The sequence below is a fragment of the Tenrec ecaudatus genome, chromosome 17, assembly GCF_050624435.1.
Source record: "Tenrec ecaudatus isolate mTenEca1 chromosome 17, mTenEca1.hap1, whole genome shotgun sequence".
Classification (NCBI taxonomy): domain Eukaryota; kingdom Metazoa; phylum Chordata; class Mammalia; order Afrosoricida; family Tenrecidae; genus Tenrec; species Tenrec ecaudatus.
This window is the reverse complement of record NC_134546.1, coordinates 45,029,534-45,048,158: the sequence shown is the minus strand read 5'-3', so window position 1 is coordinate 45,048,158 and position 18,625 is coordinate 45,029,534. Positions and strand designations below refer to the sequence as shown.

Sequence of the window (18,625 nt, the reverse complement as noted above, 5' to 3'; positions counted from 1 at the left end):
ACTCTGGTAAATTTTTTTTATGTACACAGGTGTTTTATCTTCAGTATATCCTACTTGATAATTTGTGCCTCCTCTGTGTTTGTGTCTCCTATTTCTCACAGCCAGTGTATTCCCTGTGCCAAAGTTCTCAAGCTTGTTCTAATTCCCTCATCCATGACCCTAATGGTTTGGGGGTTTACCTCAAGATCTGTGATCCACATTGAGTTTATTCTTGTGTATGGCGTGAGGTAAGGGTTTTGCTTCATTTTTCTGCAAATAGATATCCTTTTTTTCCAGCACCATTTATTGAAGAGGGAATATGCTTTCTATTTGATTATTTTTGATAATTTTTGAATCCTTATTGAAGATCAGTTGTCTGTGTGCTGACTATTTTATTTCTGGGTTTTCAGTTCTTTTCCATTGGTCTGAGTATCTATCATAATACCAATACCACACTGTTTTGATCACCATGGTTGTATCAGAGTTCTCTGCTAATTCTGGGTTTCTTCCCTTTCCATATGAACTTGGTAATCAGTTTTTACAATTCTTTGAAGAAAGATGATTGTATTTGTGTCGAGATAGCATTGAACCTGTATTGTGCATTGGGCAGAACTGACATATTTTCTATACGGAGTCTTCCAATTCATGAGCGTGGTATATCCTTCCATTTCATTGGTTTCTTGTGATAGTGTCCCTTAAGGCTTGTCCCTTAGCGCTTATATTTCCCTTTGATGTCTGGTCTTTATCTCCTCTATCATCTCATCCTTTTTCTGTATTGCTTCCCTCATACTCTGTATAACTGTAAGCAGCATTCTGAAGATTTCTTTAGGAGGTCAATATCTGCCTTTTCTATGACTGCCATTAAGTTCAGATCATCATCTGATATTGGATTTTTCCCCTCTTTTCTTGTTGAAGCTGTGGAAGCAGCTTGACAATATTCTGGAACTAGGTGCCCTCTTCCTGGCAATCACCGAGCCCTGGGTTCTCTCTTTGGGAGGTTGGTATTGATGCTTCTGCAGGCTGCTTATAGCCAACTGCCTTGAGGGGTTGTGTTTCACCTTTCTCCCACTGGGGTTTCCCTCTCACCCTAGTCTATGCTTTGTGCTCCAACCACCCTCAGGCCTCTGTAGGGGCTGTTTGCAGCTGTGCCGTACCACATTCTAAAGAAAAGTGTTGGCCCCGGTGCAGGGGCATGTAGTTTGGGGATGGTTTAAGGGTTGGGTGGTCTGTTCCTTGATAGGGGCACTTTGGACAGGAGGGCAGATCAAAAGGAGGGCCCAGCTATTTTTGTTAGTGTGAAGTTTCACTGCTCAGAGCACAAATGATTGGGGGATTGCTCAGGGAAAAGGTAGAAGGGAGAATGCTGTTCTCCCAATGGGTAGTGGGAGGGCCCATGTCCTTGGGTCACCAAACTGCAGCTGTACAAACCTCTGCTGAATGCCTGGCAGTCCTGGAGTACCTTTGTGGGGCGGGAGCCTCTGCCAGATGCCTGGTGGGCCTGGAGCACTGTGAAAGGGGTGAAGCCTGGAGTGTTGTGAAAGGGGAGGCTGGTGGGCCTGGATCCTTGGGGATCCACTAGGAGTGCAGGCAGTAGGGTTGAAATCAACTTCTGGTTCAGAGAAGCATTCTGGGCTGTCATGGGGAATGACCAACCACCTTGAAACCCCTACTTGGCCCCCAAATCAACCCACTCACCGATCTCCACAGAGTAGTGGCCATGAGCTTACTAACTGGTCACTATCTTGCTCTTACTCCAGAAAACCTCTTAACTCTGAATCATGTATAGTGTCTTAGAAAAAACTAGTTCTGCCCATTCTCATTCATCTGAATTTTTTAATGCTCTTTATTTCATGAAGGGTTTTTTCAATCCTGCCTATTCTTTAAAACACACTCCTCCACACAGACACAATAACCCTAATATCACTGTTTTTCCTTTATTCAAAGGTGATATTTTATTCAATTATACATCTATGTATAATTTCTATTGTAATTATGACCAATACGATGCATTCAGCTTTCAACAAATATTTGTGATACAGGGGATATTTATTTTTTAAAAGAGTTTAAAAAAATAAACTTAAAATCCTTCACAACTTTTAACCTGAGTTTTTTGCTGAACAGAAAAATATCTGAAAAATCATGAAACCATAGTTAAACACTTCAAAATACAAAATCAACAATACTCAGAAATAGACCTCGACTACAAAAGACAACTTCTTGGGCTTTTGTACTTTGCAGCTGCTCATCCAAGAAGAAAAAAATTAAATATCTCCATGACCACTTCTCTCTCATATCTAGTCTTTATCTTGATCTAAGTGCAAGTTGGTTTCTCTGCTGAAAACCTTTGGATAATCTGTAAAAATTAGTACATGCTATTAAAAGCCTTATATGAAGAAAAATTAATACTAGAAGTTCACAGGATTTCCTGTAAGTGATAGAAAAGGTCAATATATCTATATGAACGTTGTTATATACTAATGAAAAGCCCAACCATAGGTTACATATTGTGATTCAGGACATAAGCGGTTTCCAGGAGATCAGTCACAGAGAAGCCCCCTGACTTGTGTTAAGAGCACATGCTCCTGAAGGGCCATGCATCACTAACATATGAGCCAAACCAGAATCATATTGGGGCTTCAAATCCCTGTAAAGCTGTTCTGCGATTCTTTGTAATAGCACCTTTAACTCTCTACACAGAGCCCATGATGAAAATCACAACCTTAAAGGCACTAGATACCAGAAATGATTGTTTATGGCGGCAGCAACATGGAATGTGGGGTTTCCATGACAGAGGCAGCATTAACCCAAGTCACCCTTGATATAAAATGAATACCATGCATAAGTGAGTAGAGAATCCCATATTGCAGAAAATAGGGAAAACTCTTCTTTTCATAATTTCTGGGAAAAGGTCAGTGTGGTCACTAGAGACTGAGACCTTTTGTGATTTTTCCATCTGATTAAATTTAAAGTGTTGTGTCACTAGACCAAGGAGCTTAGAGGAAAATGAGAAACTCAGTGTGCATTGTTACAGAACAGAGTTAAATCCCATCTGCAGAAAAGTGGCTTGGGAAAGTACTTACCAGCTGAAACTTGGTGATCTGCAATATCTCCCATAACTTACACGAAAAGCAAAACAAAACTCTTTTTAAATTGACAAAGGCTATGAAGTTTTCAATGATTCTCCCTTATGTAAATCACTTTTTGATGAATGAGAAATGGAGCAGGGGAAAAATAAAGCAAAAGAAAATAAGAAACAATTGAAATCAATAAGAATCTTAGGGTATTGCATGACTGTGAAGAGATACAATCGAGGCCCGATTTTTTGGCATGAAGTTATCATTTGGTGGTGGTAGTTTTTAGCTGCTGTTGAGTCAGTTCCAAGTCATCACACTCGACACATTGTTTGGAAGGGATATACATTAATCTACTGGACAAACAATATTAAAAAGGAAGCGAGAATGAGGAAAAGATGAATGGAAAAAAGATGGGTAATGATTATTGGTGAGGTAAGACATCAACTCTTGTCATTCTATTTGGGGGGTAAATAATAGTTTCAGGATTGTACTGCACTTCTGTGTTTACAAGGAAGTTTGCCTGAAGAAGTTCTACAGTAAAGGAAAGCAAACATGTCTTGGGAGTTCAAAATGGAATATCTGCTTTCATATACAGCCATGTTATTTTAAACAAATAAATGCAATCGTTATTTCTGTTCTTTGAAACATGTAGATGTTATGCTCTATTAGATTTTAAATAATATCACTAAGCTTTAGGAATTTTTGCTTGTTCACTTTTTTTTCTGTTTGGTTTTTTTGTTTGGTTGGTTGGTTCTGGTTGTTCCTTTATTTTATGTGAAAAAAAATTTTAACTACAAAAATTCTGTTCAGTGAACACTTCATCTCACATTTCAGTAACTGCCCTATTTTTTGAAGTCTAATTCCAAACATTAGGTGCCGTATATCATTTATCAAGTTGATCTCAGTAGAAAATTTATGATGTTCTACAAGTTCTTTTCAAGGATTATCATAGTATCTATAAATTAATCTCCAAATAAGAGCTGGAGATTTGGTGCCTAATTAAGTGTTGGAAGAACAGGATGTCAAAAAATATGGCCTTGAACTTTTATCTGGCATTTAATTTGTATGCCTATATACCCATGGCCAATATATGTTTGTAGAACCATCTGTAGAGCATTCTCTTAAATGTCAAAAACATATTTTTACATTATTCTGACATATTTCTATAAAATCTCAATCAAAAAGGTTATTATTTACTTTAAATATTTCCATCTTTGTATTTTTCCTAAAATCTACATTCTCAAATATCTTCCATTTTATTAATATTGTCCTATATTTTCTAGAATATTAGCATTATGGTGTTTTTAGAGCTGTTTCTGATAGATTTTTCAGTTATAATGGTTCAATTTATACTTATTTGGTGTTTTTTTTCTAATCCTGAACAGACCATTTAGAATTAAATGCTGCATAAATCTCTGAACTTGAGAGCATACTGTTGGAGAATCTAAATCATGGAAATATGACACCTTGCTCAGTTAATCAGTGCACCGTATCTGTGGCTCTGTGGAGATGAATTGGCACGGGGGAACCACTGAGCGGCAAACTATGGAGCATCATTTGACAACAGCACTATCAGTGTCTTTCTATCTCAGGTATGTATTGTTTCTAGATGGGATCTTTTCTTCCTCACAATTCAGCTGTGATCATGTTCATTTTTCAAATGCTTTCTAGTCTTAACTTGGAACTCTGTCCTAGAGATAATGTAAATGTGGTTGCCTTGAATATATGTCTGTTCATACTTTTTATTTTCAAATTACTCAACATCTACAATTGTAGTTTGTATTTGCCTACCTTTCTATATCAATTAGCAACACTCGATTTTATTTGATGTCTTGTACCTATTATTTGCAGCATAGGTGATTCAGTGGTAGTATGTAGGCTAATTGTAATTGGCGTGTCTTTGGTTTTCTTCACTCTTTTTGGACTAGAGAGAGAAAGAAAAATAGTTTAACTGTAGATGGCTGTTCACAAGCTCTTAAGACCACAATCACTAATCAAAATAATACTATGGATCCAGTGTAGGATCACCTGGATGAAAATTTCATGGTGTTATCTCTAGATTTACAGATGAAGAGGCTAATTCTGGGATTAGGGTGTGGGAGCAGGTCTCTCAGCACCCCAGGGTTCTTTTCTCAGTTCTCCCACTGATAGCACAGCTGTGCTCTCCAGGCATCTGTTTTCTTTTCACAATGCCCACCCATGCCTTACCTCTCTTTTCAGTGGGCAGCCATTCCCAATTCCAAGCCTTTTACCCTCGGGGTTCAGTGACTCACCAGTATGGGGTAATGTCCCAAGAAAGGCTGCCCCTCAAGGACATCCCACAGATGTTCACACAGACTTCTGGAGTCCCTGAATGCTGGAACCCACAGCAGTCAACAGAATTGAATTATGATTGGGATAATCCCTTACCAAAACCCACTCCCTTCCCTAATAGCAAAGGCAGGATTAGGCTCTACAGATTGATAAACCCAGCTGTCTAGAAAAGGATCAAGCCCCAGTGAGAAAGAAATGCAGTCCAAATCTGCATACAGTGGGATCCAAGAGGTAGGTAAATTTATTCCTTTTTTCTTTTGAAAGAAACTGCACAAAAACTGGAATTGCAGAACAACACAATTGAACAATTCAACCTCCTAGATATTTTCAGAGCTCTTAAGTGAGTAGCAAAAAAACACAGAGAAAAAAATAGAGCACATGCTTGGACATAAGGTTAGCTAAAGAAAATTCAAACACATATAGATAATTCAAATCGTGTTTTCTGACCACAGCACCAGAAAGTTGGAAATCAAGAAAAAAAAGAAAAACAACAAAAGACAAACACTTGGAGATTCAACAGCACACTTCTCAAAAACCCCCAAAACAAATGAGTAATAACCCAAATTCGAAATGAAATTAGGAAGTGTCAAGAAACCAAGGAGCATGATGAGGTCGTTAACATTTATTGTGTTAACATGGCCAATAAACACATGTGGGATTAATTGAAGGTTGGAGAGATAAATGGCTCAACCAGCCTTGCCTCTCTTGTCTCTTGCTCATTGATCATCAGAGCAGTGTGTGGCTGCCTTGTTTGTTCAGTGCCTCAATTTGAAAGCTACACTACCTGTGGGACACCTAACCCATGGATTGTATCACTGTAATTTGAGGTTACTTCAAGACCTGCTTTGCCACACCATTGGAATTTACATCTCTTGAGCTGGGAAATGTCAGACCCTGTCATCTGACTGACTGTTGGTGACCTGCCTTGCTGTTTGCTGCCTGTGTCTGGATAGCCTGAATTACTCTGCAGAGGACTACCTGTGGGCTCTCAAGACTTAAAGGACTTCCAGTGTCTCACAACTGTCTCATGGGAGTGAGTTGCACTGAACCATTTGTACTGCTTTATAATGTAATCAACTGTTTATTTCTTATGGTATATATCTCTCTATATAAAAAAATATATAAAATTGTTAGCATTCTGGTTGTATTTCTCTAGAGAACCCTGTCTAACACACATGACAACACACCAAAACATATGAGATGTAGTAAAGGCAGTTATCAGAGGTCACTTTATAGCAATTAATACACGTTTGAAAAATTAGGGGAGAATCATTATCAGTACCTTACCACAGCATATTAAGCAATTGGAACAGAATCAATAGCATAATCCTTCCAACAGAAAAAGAAATCATAAAAATTAGAGCAGAAATAAATGTACTAGAAAACAGAAGAACAATGGAAAAAATCAACAAAGCAAAAAGTTGGTTCTTTGAAAGGATCAACAAAATCAACAAACCACTAACAAATTTAACAAAGGGAAAAAAAAGAGCAGATGATGATATCTTGAATTATGGATGAAACAGGGCAAGTCAAAATAGACTAATGAAATAAATATATGAATAACACAGTACTATGAAAGACTGTATTCCAACAAATTCAGTAATTTGGAGAACATGGACATATACGTAGAAAAATCACTCTCACTCCAGATGAACACATATGGACATTAAGAATGTGAACAGACCCTTAACAGAGGAAGAAATAGAGAAGGCCAGCCATTAACTCCCAAATTAAAAAAAAAGCCCCAATCCAGATTTTTCCACAGTAGAATACTTCCAAGTATTGAGAGACAGCTGACAAAAATCCTATACTAACTCTTCCAGAATATAGAAAGTGACAGCAAACTCCCAAACTAATTCTATGAAACAAGAATAAAACTAATAGCAAAACTAGGCAAAGATCTCACAACGATAGAAAATTATAGACAAATCTTTCTCTTGAACATATATGCAAACGTTTTCAACAAAATCTCCTCCCCAATACAATCCAAAAATATTTTAAAAATTATACATCAAGAGCAAGTGGGATTCATACCAGGGATTAAGGGGTAGTTCAACATATGAAAAACAATTCATGTAAGCCACAACATCAACAAGAAGGTATAAAGGGAGTACAAATGGGCAAAGAAGAAGTGAAACTTTCACTATTTGCTTATGATATTATTTTATATATTGAGTATCCTAAGGTGGCCATAGCGGGATAGCTGGAAACAATAGAGGAGATTAGTAGAGTAGCAGGATACAAGATTTAAAATTCAATTGATTACAGAAATCAATTGAATTCATATATACCAGTGATGGGAATACACAAAAAATATATCAAGGAATAAATACCATTCACATTAGCCCTACAAAAGCTGAAATACCTAGGAATAAACCTAACCAAAAATAAGCAAAAAACCTGTATGAAGAAAACTACAAAACTTTACGACAAGAAACCAAAAGGAAGCTACACAAATGGAGGGTTATTCTGTGTTCGTGGATTGGAAGATTCAATGTTGTGAAAATGTCAATGCCACCTAAAGTAATCTACAAATTCAATGCAATCCTGATCTAAATTCTAGCATCATTCTTTATAGTAATGGGAAAACTAAATATAAACTTCGCATGGAGAGTGGAGAAGCCCAGGACAGGCAAGGTAAACTCCACAAAAAGGAAAACAAAGTTGGTGGTCTTGCACTATCTGACCTTAAAACCTATTATAGAGCCACAATTGTCAAAACAGCCCGGTACGGATATAAGGATAGATACATAGACAAATGGATCAGGAAAGAAAAGGCAGCTCACAGACAACTAATTTTCGACAAAGGCCCCCAAATATTTAATGGGAAGCAGGTGCCCTCTTCAATAAATGGTGTTGCAAAAGCTGGATATCCACATGCATAAGAATGACATAAAACCCATATATCACTCCATGCATAAAAGCAGACTCAAAGTGGATCAAAGACATAAATGTAAAATGCAACTCTATCAGAATCATCAATGAGAAAATTAGGACAAAGCTAGGAGCCCTAGTGCAGGAAATATATGGGCTATCAGAGATAACAAGGAAAACATACTTGATGGAAGTTAAAATAGATGAGTGGGACCTATTAAAAATAAAACACTTGTTTACATAGAAAGAATGCATCATCAGGTTGAGAACGGCTACTCCAGAGGCTCTGGGAAAGAACACATTCACGAGTTCATTCACTTGGCAGGATGCAGTTCCTTGCAGTTGTTGTACTGGGGTACCCTCCTCCCTTGGCAGCCATCAGCCAGGATCCACTCTGAGCTCCTAGAACAGTGGTTCTCAACCTTCCTAATGCCATAACCCTTTAATACAGTTCCTCATATAGTGGTGACCCCAACCATAAAATTATTTTCATTGCTACTTCATAACTTCAATTTTGCTATGGTTATGAATCATAATGTAAATAGCTGATCTGCAGGATGTATTTTCCTTTCACTCCGGGTACTCGTATGTGGGTGTATCTGCATGTGGGAGGACCTGCATGGAGATGGATAGAGGAGCGGTGTCTCAATTCCTAGGACCATCGGAAATAGATGTTTTCTGATGGTCTTAGGTGACCCCTGTAAAAGGGGACAAATTGGCCTGTCTTGGAGGAAGTACAGCCAGAGTTCTCTTTAGAGGTACAGATGGCAAGACTTCAGCTTACATTCTTTGGCCATGTTGTCAAAAGAAACCAGTCCTTGGAGAAGGAGATCATTCTGGCTAAAGCTGAGGAGCAAAGACAAAGAAGAAGGCCCTCAACCACATGGGATGTCACAGTGACTATAACAATGGACTTAAGCAAAAGTAGCAGTGCATACACAACACTGCGTGCATATTATAAGCCCTAATGGCTGCTCTATGCTACTATAGTCAACACTGGGTCCAGGTAGGCGTTAATAAGAAAATATAAAATAAATATAGCAGACTAAGTACTGGAAATAAATGTACTATATATCCAAGACCAGAAATATATCATTACTTGCATTCAACAATGCTTGGGCAGAGCAAGTGGGCTTGACCAAGCATGGCTAAGACTGTAAAGGCTACAACATTGATCACAGTCCTGGAGAAGAGCTGGAGAAGAAGAGCTGTTCATCCAACATTCATCTTACAAGGATGCGGTGTGCCCAGGTACCAGCACACAGAAGTAAGCAGGTTCTTGCCCAGCATGGAACGCAACACAGAGGCTGCCGGCGTGCAGGAGCAAAGAAGACCAGTGATATCAGCAGTCGTCGGACCGCCCACAGAGACTGCAGGTGCCCGCAGATGAACGGGAGAGACCAGAGAACACCTGCACTGCACCGCAGAACAGGTAAGTGGGACCCTCATTCAAGTATCAACCAAGGGGGATTTTTCAGCATGAAAATGTGCTGAAAAACTCAGTGTATACACGAGTATATATGGTACGTTTAGAATTGTTTGAGGTGATAATTATACAACCCATCTTGTTAAGACTGAATACTTGAATTGTATGGCATGTGGATGAAGTGTCAATAAAACTTTTAAAACAAAAATAGGGTCAGTAAAAAATAAAAGAACCTTAATGTGATGCATTGATATAGTGATTACAACAAAGCGATCTAATGCAACAAAAAAATTGAGGATGAGGCAGATGAGATAATATTTCATTTTTCATTTATTTATTTGTTCTGTTATACATGTGGTTGCTATTTGTCAAACCTATTTGTGGACTTTCTGTACAAAGGTAAGTAATATCACCTCTCTGTGCCTTTGTTTCATGCTACATAAATTGGAACTCTAACTGTATCTCACTAGGAAGATTGTTGTTGAAGTTAGGTACCATCAAGTTGCTTCCAATCCATAGGGACCCTAGGCACCAGGGAATGAAACACCACGTCGTCCTGTACCATCCTCACAACTGTTTCCATGGCTGTAGTCACTGTGGCAATCCATCACCTCGACAGCCTTCCTTTCTTTCAGCTATCCCTGCACTTTATGAAGCATTACACTCCTTTTCAGAGGCTGGTTTCTTCTGAAAATATGTCAGATGAATTCTTGCTATCTTGGCTATTAGGGAGCACTCTGGCCATCTTCCTTCCAGGCCATATGAGTTTGTAGTTCAGCAGTCATGGCGCTTGCAGCATTCTTCTTTGGCACCAGAATTCTAATATGTAGATTCTGCAGTCTTCCTTCATCAACGGCCAACTTTTTTTTTTTGCATGACAGTAGCCGTAGTCTTTTTTTTATAAAATCATTTTATTGGGGACTCAGAAAACTCTTTCTTAACACAATCCATCCATACATCAATTGTGTCTAACACATTTGGACATTGGTTGCCATCATCATTCTCCACACATTTTCTTTCTACTTGAGTCTTTGGTATCAGCTCCTCGGTTTTTCCCCTCCCTTCCTGCTCCCCATCTCTCATGAACCCTTGGTAATTTATAAATTATTATTATTTTGTCATGTCTTACACTGTCTGATGTCTCCCTTCATCCACTTTTCTGTTGTCCGTCCACCAGGGAGAGGGTTATATGTCGATCCTTGTGATCAGTTCTCCCTAACTTTTACATGCACATTATGCAATGGATAATACCATGGCTTGGGTCAGGCACACCTGAGACTTCAAAGTAACATCCTTGTTTTCCAATACTCTGAAAAGATCTTGCACAGTAGATTTGCCTAATGCAACCCATCTTTTTATCTCTTGACTGCTATATCTATGATCAATGATTGTGGGTCCAAGCAGGACAAAATTCTTGACAAATTCAACCTCTTCTCCATTTACTATGATGATACCTATACCTTAAGTCTGAGGATTTGAGTTTATTTACATTGGGGTATAAGCCATACTAAAGGCCACAGTTGTTGCTCTTTATCAGTTTCAAATCCAGCAAGCAGTACTTACCTAGCAGGTGGGGCGACACCATGAGCAGGAAGGTGGTTTTCCCAGGGCGAGGCTCATCCATTGCACTGCGGGTGTCCTGACCCCTGCGATTTCCACAAATGCAGGAACATCCACTGCATAATTTGTGGTAGTGGGGGACTGCATTCCCGCTCTCCCCTAGGAAAAAAGAAAGAAAATTCAGCAAGCAAGGTCGTGTCATCTGCACAATTCAGACTAATAATAAGCCTTCCTCCAAAACTGATGCAACATTCTTCTTCATATAGTAAAGTTTCTCTAATTATTTGCTTAGCATATAGATTGAACAAATATGGTGAGAGAATAAAACCATGACACACACTTTGCCTGATTTCAAACTACCTCTTTATCCATGGACATATTCCTAATGAGTAAAATGAAGTCTTCTGGAGTTCCCATTCTTCTCAATGCTATCCGTATTTTATTTGAAGCAGCCCTATTTCCTGGAAGAGAACCATATTTGTGCCCATTCTAAAGAAAGGTGACCCAACAGAAAAGTCAAGCTATAGAACAATATCATTGCAATTGCATGCAAATAAAATATTGTTGAAGACCATCCAACAATGGTGGCAGCAGTACATTGACCAGGGTTTCAAGCCAGAGTCAAAGAAGGCCATGGAAGTAGGTATATCATTGCTGATGGATGTCTGATGGATCTTGGCTGAAAGCAAAGACTACCAGAAGGTTTTGCTTGTATTTTCTTAATTAAACAAAGGTATTCAACTGTGTGGAAATAATATGCATTTCTCAACTGAATTGGAACCTGTTAACTTCCTTAGTAAACACTATAATCATAAACCTCTTCTGTGAGTCTTGTGTGGCCATTGTAGTGAAATATCAAAGCCAGCCACAAAATTAACATGTCCTGGGAGGGAAGGTTAGTACCCGTAGAGGGTAAAAGGGGATGCAGAGTGGAGACATGTCTGACCTCTGTCTGTGGCAATCAATCTTGAGGGCCAGAGGAGCTCAGATGTCTTTGAAATTTTAATAAAAAAAATGTAGCATTGACAATCCTACAAGGACAATTATAACCTATCCTATTTAGTTGAGTCATAATCAAGCAGATAGCCATGTGTTGCTTTCCTGCCCTCCCCAGAAGCCTAATAAATTGAGGAACATAAAAAAACAGCAAGCATACAATAAGGATACTTACATGGGGAGGGACTGGATGTTACTAAGGACTGATAAGAATGCTCCTTAGAGGCAAGGATGTTGAAAATTGTCTTACATATTTCAGACAGGTTGTCAGGAGAGACCAGGTCCTGAAAAAAGGACATGGAAAATATAGAGGCAGCCAAATAGGGAAAGTCTTCTGAGTCCAAGGAAGAATATTGGAGTTTCCAGAATCCTCAGCTGAAGGCCATGCCCACACCGAGGCTTCATTGGCTATATCCTGATTGACAGGCTAGACCCCACCCTTTACTCTTAATCCTCAATTTGACACCTGATTATGTAACTACCAAAGCACTCAACAAGATGGATTGATACAGTGCCTGAACCCATGGACTGAAGCATAGGAACAATGGTGAGCGTAGTCTGGGTCTGGACTGTGTTTCTTTCTATTGTACATAAGGCTGCTTGCAATAGGCTGGAACCGACTCCATGTTACCTAACCATAATAAGGCCTGATGGAAAACAACTCATTTTCTGGATGTCACTCTTTTCAGAGGCTGGAAATTAAGAAGGGCAGAGCTTTGTTTAAAGAAAGTTGCTGGAGCTCTCTGTAAGTTAACAATGAAAGAGCAAATTAGACATGGGGTGTGGTAGTTACATAATCTGCTGTCAATTATGAGTGAAGAGATAGAACCTAGTCTGTCAATTGGATCATAGCCAATGAGACATCTGTGTGTGCGTGGCCGTCTCCTGAGAATTCTGGGAACTCTTCTATTTTCCTCCTTGGAAGTAGGAGACAATTTCTCACTCAGCTTACTCCCTTGGAGACGCTCTACTGACAAGACTCAAAGCGGATTCTCTGTGAGACATCCCTGAGGAGAAGCCACATGGACCTACCCTGATGCAGCCAGAACCATGGACCTGGAGAAGCCATGTGGAGACTCCTGCCAGCACTGAGATGCTTACAACTCCACTGGATCCAAAGACTTTCTACCCACTGGCCTGTGATCATCCTGCATTCAGCATCATTGCATGTGTTTCCTGAGTCTAAAGAGGATTTCATAGATTGGTATCAGACATGTGAGCTAATATCAGACTTAAGGGGTTGGACTGGATTGGGCTGGGATGTTTTCTCAATATTCAATTACTCTTGTATATAAACCTCTTTCTTAAACACATATGCATGTCTATGAATTTGTTTCTCTAGTCTACCCAGACTAACATATGGGCATTAAATTTGGAAAGAGAAAAGGCAGCATTTGGGGGCTTGATAGAGGAAAAGAGAGAAACAACAATCGCTTTGGGTCCAAAAATAGAAATACAAATAGCTGCATGATTAATTATTCAGAATCATCTGAACTAAAACACAGTTTTCAAGTTTCCTAAGGATAAATCTGATCCTTAAGCCTTGATCTATCACATTTTTTTTAGTTTAATTATGAATCTACAGATATTTACCAAGTGACTCCAGCTCAGTGGAGCTCAGGAACCATCTCCCAGAGCCCAAGGGCATTTGCATTGATGCCACAGTGACAACATGAGCGGAGGATTATGGGAGAGAGAATAAGAATTGGTCTGGGTAGATGAGATTAACAAATGAACGGTTTCTTTAAAATTGAAAAGAAAATTTTTGGCTTGACCTGAAACATTGCCTACTTTCCAATTTGGTAGGACAAGTCAATGTGGACCATTAAACGAGTGTTAATGGAACCTGAAGACTTCGTCAACAACACAACTGATGTTTAAACATACGCATCATCATGAAATAAAGGATTGCATGTTGTTCTTGACCAGAATTCACTTCAAAACTTCCCAGAGATATTTCACAGACCAAGTCCTAATATAAAACAAAGGAAATTGTTCAAGAATGGCATTTTTCTTAATAAGTCTACAAACAGGTATTTATGGAAGACTTACTGTGAAAGAATGCTAGACTTTATGACAATTTAGACAGTACGGGATAAGTAAAATTTCCCATTCCTCCTTGTCTTTCAAAGAGACTCATGGCCATACATATTAATAAAAATGGTAATATTACTGACATTGCAGTGGCCACAGCTACAGGAAATAGTGTGTTAACTACAGTGGTAGAGTGGGTTGTGGCATCGTCCCTAGTTCTCCCTTTAACTCTTTTCTGTACCTCACCATACTACATGTGTCCTCAGTGTGCTTAGTTCAGGGAGAGTGTAACCATCATACACACCCCTGATACATTTGGCACAGGGTCATGAATTATGCTAATGGGAAGATGGCAACTTTTGGAAAATCTTCAATTGACATGGTTCCTCTGAAGTCTCCATAGCAACACTACTTGCTAAAGACCAATTTATTAAGTGTGTATGTGCATGTTTATATGTAAATGTTTGTTAATTATTGTTTACCCCATGTAAGTTGTTGTGAAAACATTTAATCCACATTAAAAATTCGATCTTAACCACAATTCTGTTGAGGATTATTTCAACTTCGTAAATAGGCAAATGAAAGTTTAGAAATATTATGTAACTTAGCCAAAGCCATGAAAGAAAGTTGTTGCTCCAAGAAAGTAGTCAGGATTCTCTCCTTTCATAAATACACACCGCAGCTCATTTTGTTGTACTAATTAGTTAATTGAAGCTTAATGCACCATCTTCAAAAGTACAATACAAGGAGTAGTAATTTATACAAACAGCACAGGTTTATCACTCATTTTTCCAAACCAAACTCACTGCCATCTAGTCAATGCTGATTCCTTGTGACCCACTGTGAGTTTCTGAGCCTGTGACTGTTCACTGCCGTCAACACTTGGTCTTTCTTTTGGGGAGCTACTGGTGGGTTCGAACTGGGAACCATTTGGCTCCCAGCCCAGTGTGTAACCACTATGCAACAAAGGCCCCAATTTCCAAACTCACTAATAGTCTTCAAATGATGACATGACTCTCTGAAAGTTCCTGATTTTCTTCCTGGACATAGTTTCCGTATCAATGGATCATTTTCATTCTTACATCAGCTTTATTAATGTTCTTCTGTTGTATTATTTATTTTCCCCCAAATTAAGTTGATTGTTCTGCAACTATTATTCCTTATAATAGTGTAAATCCAAATTCATTGGGATAGTACACAATATATTTAATTTTTGTGCTAATAGTATTGCTAATAAATAACAATTATTAAAGAGATAATCAAATATGTGAATTTCTTAGAGTGCAGTTATTTTCAGATGTTGATGAAAGATAAAGGCATGCAGTTATATGCTAGTATGGCTTTAGTCCAAAGTAAAGGAAATGGGAAACATTGGGGTTTAAAAGTAGCTTTTGAATTGGCTTTTGAAATAAATCTCTGCATGCAATTTGCTATCTTGGATTCAAAGATAGAATAATACAAGAAGTCCCTTATAAACTGTTCCTAAATTAAAAATCTAATGTATTGTATTTAAAATGATACCTGCTGTACATTATCCAACATTATTATACTTAGTTTTAAATAGGACCATTCCTAGTGGCACATAATATATACAACTGTATTAGAAATGTTTTCTTTTTAAAAGTCACATTGTATGTTGGTACCTAGTCAATAAGAAAGCCACATATCTGGTCAATAATAAAAACACCCCTGAAATAAGCTCAATCAATTAGATCTATAGGAAATAAGTGGGGCATTTCATATTGTCGGGTTGGATCAACATCAGGCCAGCTCCTAGCAGCGAGTGACCTTGAATCTCCCCCACCTTCCTGAGAAGCTGACCAGAGCTGGCTGAAGCAACTAGCAGCGAGTGACCTTGAATCTCTCCCCACCCATGGGCGGGACTGATCAGAGCTGGCTAGTGTAACATGACAGCAGTTTTGCAAGTCCTTTTTTTTTCTCACAGCCCGTTTTACTCACGGCCCGCCCTGCACCCGGCAAGAATACACCAGGCACAAGGAAGACACCTTACATACCAGAAACCCGAACATACCTGTATCTCCCAATCCCTGATTACTTTATGTTATATGGACTCAAGGCAGCCCAGTCACATGTTCCCTGGCCATATAAGCACCACCCCTGTAGCCTGGGGCGTGACTCCCTTGGCCCAGACACTGTGGACCATGGGACTTTGCCTAGGCTTTGTTTTTCTCCTTAATAAAGACTGTTTGCTTAAATTCGACTGATTTGGTCTCTAATGCCATTGGACCATCTTACACATATATACCCATATTTATCTGACTCTACTTTTCAGTATTAGACTATATTGTTGATTGCATTTGGTTTGCCATTCCTCCTACAAGTTTTGTATAAAAGTAGGAGAAAAACTTTGCAAATGTTTATCTAATTATTTCGTGATTGATTTTTAAACACATATATGTTTTTCAACAATCTAAAAAAAATAACAATCTAGAATTGGAATTAAGCAATAGTAAAACTGTCAAGATGGCGTGGGAAAATTAGCCTATTTCTTTAATACCTGGGCTCTTTACTGTTTTTCTAATACAATATAGGACTGCAACCTAGAATTCTAATAACAACCTCATTTTCTGGGTGTATATTAGCAAATATTTATGAATAGCAATAAAGAGTGTTTAACAGACTCTCTAATTCATGTATAATTTTATTTCAAATGCTGAATCTCAGTAAAAAAATCATACATTTAGAATATAAGAAAATGGGATTGGATGAGGTACTAACTAATTTAATAGCATTTAGAAAAGAATCAACTAGAGTTTTCTCCCCACTTTCCTGGTTTGAGTAAACTTAGTTATCCAACCAAAAGACTTAGATATCCATAAGCAATATATTAAAATAATGATCACTCTGAGATAAGAAATGGTAAAGTTTGGCAGAGGCCATGTGCAAGCCTGAGGTAGGAACAAAGAGAATGATTCATGTTTTGGGGTGTCTTAAACTTGTGAGATTTGAGATTTTTCATTTAGTAAATGCAACTCATAACTGAAAAATTATGGAAGTTATGAAAACTAATAATTACAAAAAGTGAGTGAAAGACTTTAAGAAGCTGAATAACATCACACCACTACAAATGATGCTACCGATGTAACCCACTGCCCAAGCCTTTCCTTCAGCGTAGGAAGAAAGTGGGTACCTGAAAAACTCAAAGCTTCACAGAAAAGAATATTGTTTCCCAGAAACTGTGCTCCAGGAAAGACTATCTATTTCTGAAGGAGAGAGAGTTATTTCATCTACACTTTATAAAATGCTAAATCCATACCCTGGCAGAACACTTTGGATTTACATTTTGTCAAAAAGAAAAGAAACTTCCTTCTGGCTGGACACCCACATTTTATGGTCTGGAAAAGTAGGAGAGAAAATTGAGGGTTTAGGAAACCTGTCAGGGTCTCTTCTTAATGATGGAAATAAATATTAAAAGGCTAAAATTTCAGAATTGTACTATACTTCATTTTTCATGAAGGACAAAAATACTTCACACCACTTCTTTTGCAATCGATGTTTTGTTTTTAGTGGATGTATTTTTGTTGTTGTTGCTTATTGCAAGGTTATTCACAACTCTGCTTACTTAATGTTTCTGCATAATGTATAAATCAAACAGCTGTACATGATACATATTTATGTGGAATTTTTTTGCATTCTCTGATCTCAGGAGACATCACACAAGGAAGCATGCATGTCTTTAAAATGCATTGGTTTCACGATGTGTATGGATATGAAAAGACTGCAAATAGAGACTGTGTTTTCTTTATATTTTCATCAGTTAATAACTTTCATCATGCTAAATCAACAATCTCTGGAGGTTTCAAACAAAAATGAAATTCAACAAAGCTACAAGTTAGTGGATACACCTGCTTTAAAATGATTTTAAATGATTTCTGTTATTAAAACATAAATTATGGATGTACTTAAACAACTATAAGAAATAAAGAAATGCTTGTAAAACATATTAAAAGTAATTTATGTATATGAAGAAATTTGGAAAATTTAGCAGGCAATAGTTTATGAAGAACAATTACAAATATATTACAGAGTGAAAAAATGACAATAACTTCCATAAATAAGTAATGAAAAATCAGATTCATAGATAGAGTAACATTGAGAAGAGATAAATGTTATATTTCAATATAAATCAAGTTAAAGTTATGTTTCTCTTATTTTAAACACAAACTCAAATTGGGGTATTTTTATTTTCCTAACTAACTCCACATTTCACACAGAATTCTGTTACTCATTTTTCTCTTCTCCTATGATTAGGTATAGAGCCAAGTATTTTAGCATTTAGAAACTTTTAAAAGTTTATTTATTGTAAATACACTTCTACTTTTACTGCTCAGAGGAGCCCTGGTGGTGC

At 37.9% G+C, this 18,625-nt stretch overlaps 1 non-coding gene across 1 annotated transcript; it reads left to right on the top strand.

The window, feature by feature from the left end:
• Nucleotides 1–11,221: 11,221 nt before the first annotated feature.
• On the top strand, nucleotides 11,222–11,388 carry LOC142431268 (U1 spliceosomal RNA). Its single transcript, XR_012780800.1, has one exon. It is a non-coding gene; the product is annotated as a U1 spliceosomal RNA (small nuclear RNA).
• The last annotated feature ends 7,237 nt before the right edge of the window (nucleotides 11,389–18,625 follow it).